This window comes from Carlito syrichta, unplaced genomic scaffold (genome assembly GCF_000164805.1).
Source record: "Carlito syrichta isolate Samal-C Ts95f unplaced genomic scaffold, Tarsius_syrichta-2.0.1 Scaffold315831, whole genome shotgun sequence".
Classification (NCBI taxonomy): Eukaryota; Metazoa; Chordata; class Mammalia; order Primates; family Tarsiidae; genus Carlito; species Carlito syrichta.
In genome coordinates, this window is record NW_007259927.1 from 913,949 (window position 1) to 917,863 (window position 3,915).

The window sequence follows — 3,915 nt, forward strand, 5'->3', positions numbered from 1 at the left end:
GGTCTAGGCTGCGGTGGCCGGGAACGGCCACTGCACTCCAGTCTGGGTGACAGAGTGAGACTCCACCTCAAAAAAAAGAAAAAAAAGAAGATCATTGAGATGGTTTAAGAGGGAGGTAGTGAAGACCTCAACTATGGTGGTTGCAGTAGGAAGGGAAAAAACAGATAGAAGAAATGTTATATAGATAGAATCTACAGAATTCTAGCAACAAATTATTTAAGGAGAGTGACGAGTAAGAAGGAACTGCCAATGACTACAAGATTTCTAGTCTGTGTTGTAGAGAAAGGACATGTCAGTAACACATGGAGGGAAGAGCGAATGTTGTTGGAGGCATTGGGAGGCATGAATAGGCTTTATGTCTAGAAAGACTGAGTTTGAAATCTCTCTCGTGTACTTGCTTCCATGTAATAGCAAACAAGTGTCTTAATTTCTTTTTGCCCTAATTTGTGCATCTAGACACCGGGGTGGAAATACCTACTCACAGAGGGTTATTATGAGGCTTGAGTAAGCTACCGTACAAAAGGCACCTGCCACACAGTGAGTTCTAGACCAATAAATGGAAGTTATTACTATTATTATTATGATGACTGTAAAGAAACAAGTGCCCGCCTAATTATTAATCAGTCATTGGTAATTGACTACACTCTAATGGACATCAAGTGGCATTTACATGAGGCATTGCCTCAAGTCCTGGGGAGCTGACCTGATCAATTGAGTCTAGAATTTTCTTGAAGGAAACTGTCATCAAGATGATCTGGTTTTGAGAATGGTTTTTCGGGAGATTTACTCAGTTAACCTGATCTGCCCATGATCTGAAGTAGTTTTGGAAAGGCTCTGTAAAATGAAAAGGGAAATGCAAGAAGATGAGGTGAGTAGTTTAGGAGGGAGCTGAAGGGAGAGGAGACAGGGAAAGCAAGTTAAGGAGAGGATCCATCAAGATAGAAGGCAGGCAGCCAAGTTTGGTGGCTCACACCTGTAATCCCAGCACTGTGGGAGGCAGAGGTGGGAGGGTTGGTTGTAGCTAGCAGTTCTGGAGTAGCCTGGTCAACATAGCAAGACCTTGTCTCAAAAAAAAAGGATTGAGAGTTGGGGTGGAGGGGACCTGCCAGAGTCGGTACTGGAGACAGGGTGTGGTGTGTGAGCTGTTAGCTCCAGAGGTGCAATCACCATAAAAAAAGGGAGGTGCCTGGGAAGGGCAGACAGCAGGAGGGTGGAGATGTGGGAGGGGCAGTGCTGGGTAGGGACAAATGGGAAATTGCTGGGCCTAGAAGGGTGGGGTTCCCCTGATAAATCATTTGCAGTTGCCGGGACTGGTTTGAGTGTCTTCCTTTATATTGTGACTCTGTCAAAAGGGCTCTGCTTCCCTTTTGTGATGGCTTGAGTCACTCCATGACTCACCTGAGGCCGCTGGACAGCTTCAGGCCGCTCAAAGAGTGAATGGCACCAGAGTGGCTGACGCTGTTTCGCTTGAGCAAGCACAAGCAGGATTGCACATCTCTGGAACACGGAAGATGGTATCGGGAGTGGGGCACACATGACATCAGGGTGGGACGGAATTACTACTTGAATTCATTATATTGCAAAAAATGTGTTGCTCACGAAATGATGTGCATCATGCATACGTAAGTATGCATTTAGGCTTTTCTGATAAAAGGATGCTTTTATTTGGTATTTTGAATTAAAACCTAGAGCACGATGCAAAAAAAGAAACAGAGAAAGGAAGGGGACCAGAGGCACTGGGGCAAAGAGCACGCCTGGCCCTTGTAGGAGCTAGAGCTGGGTTCAGATATCAGCTTTGCCACTTAGCTGTGGGGCTTTAGGCAAGTTAATTCACCTCTCTAGGTCTGATTTTCCTCAGCTGTCGGGAGTGGAAAGTAATGCCTATCAAAGGGGATGTATCATAGCCAGGACTTGGTAAATACCTAATACAGGACAACTGTAATTACTTTTTAAATTTTGCATGAGATGCTTTTTTTTTTTTTATTGCGGTTACCTCCCATAAACTTTGAAAGTCATGGAGGCAAGAGTACGATTCCAGTTTCACAGTTTCCTGTAATAGGCTGAAAAGAGCCCATTTGGTGGTATTAGAATAGTCATTTAGAAAATGCTTAAAAACTTGTATTCTTTTTGTAGCTGAGTTGGGCTAAATATAAAAGCCGCTCGGATTCAAAAGTGAACATTTTTCCTATTCACTCCACCCCTACCCCCAGCACGGCCTTGCCTGACTGGCCAATTTTATCTAGTAAGCCATAGCCGGTGCTGAAGAAGAAAGATCCAGGCAAGCCAGACCACCTAATGATTAGGAGAATGGACCAGGACTGACAGGAATGTGTCTGAAAGCTTGTAGAGGGCACTGCCCACCAACCTCCATCTGTAAATACAAGGACACTGGACTGTTATAGGCCAGGGCACTGGGAATAAAAGATTGTTATAATTATGTGTTCCCTTCCATCCAAATATTGCAATTGTCTGCCCCTTCCTCTAAAAAAAAAAAAAAAAAAAACCACAACTGTAAAAGAACATATTGTACATGCCGAAGTGTTACCTAAAATGTCAACATAACCAGGAGATTTTGTATCACGTCGGTCGTCACGTATCAAAAATTGTCAATGTAAATCCTAAGTCATGCTAAAACTACCTGTAGGCTTCAAACTCAGGGAGGGTAAAGGGCCATGAATTTGGGGTATAAATACTGGAATGAATTTGTGTTGCTTTGAGTGGGCTTTTTGGCAATGATGCTGATCTGTCTCACTATAACCTGGTTATAGAAATTAAACACTCCCTTTTCTCCCAGTCTCCACCTCTTGTATTTTAATTGGCTGCGAGAGATAGCTGCGGATTTACTGGATTAGGCCATAACAAGGCTACAGTGTTTATGTTACTTGCTGGGATCATAGAGCTTTCAGATAGCAGAACTAACATGAAAGTCCAAGTCTTTTGACATCCAAGGTCAGAATCCTTTCCCATCACGATGCAGAGACATAATAAAGTAAGAATCAAGGTCATCATTTAACATTTTTTCGTTCTAGTGCTTTAATTTATAATGCAATGTGAAAAGTACTGCTTTTTTTTTTTTTTGAGTTGGAATCTCACTCTGTCACCAAGGCTGGAGTGCAGTGGCACACCCACAGCCACTGCAGCCTCCACCTACTGGGCTCAGGTGATCCTTCTGCCTCAGCCTTGCAAGTAACTGGAACTACAGGCATGCGCCATCACGCCTGGCTAATTTTTTGATTTATTGTAGAGATAAGGTCTCATCAAGTGGCCCAGGCTGGTCTCGAACCCGTGGGCTCAGGCAATTCTCTCACTTTGATCTCCCAAAGTGCTGGGATTATAGGCATAAGCCACCGTGCCTGGCCAGCATTGCATATTCTACATCTATAAAATAGTGTGACTGAGGCTGGGGAGTAATCATTTTGGCTTTAGAAATGTTTTTTTAAAATATCAAAGAGTCATTTATAACTACTTATTTCAAAAAATCATTAGCCAATCAATGTTCTTTTTAGAAATAGGATCTGGCTATGTTGCCAAGGCTGATCTTGAACTCCTGGACTTAAATCATCCTCTCGCCTCAAATTCCTGAGTAGCTGGGAGAACAATGGTGTGACACCATACCCAGATCCTCTCATCCCTGTAGCACTGATCTTCAGGGCAATTCCCTGCTTCCCTTGCAAAGTGGTGAGTGCCTCAGGAGACAGGTGAGCAGTAGACAGAGCTAAAGGTGAACACAGTGGTAGGAAGCTCAGGTACGTGGAAGGTGGTGAAGCCGCTTTTGCTGCAGTCAGTAACCGTTTTGAAAAACAGTTATCAACAGAAGTGCTTTTCATTTTAATCTGTGAAATGGCTTCAGTGACCGTAAGCCACGTATTCTAACAAAGCAGTCCAACATAGAAGGTTGCCAGGTAGCCCATGAAG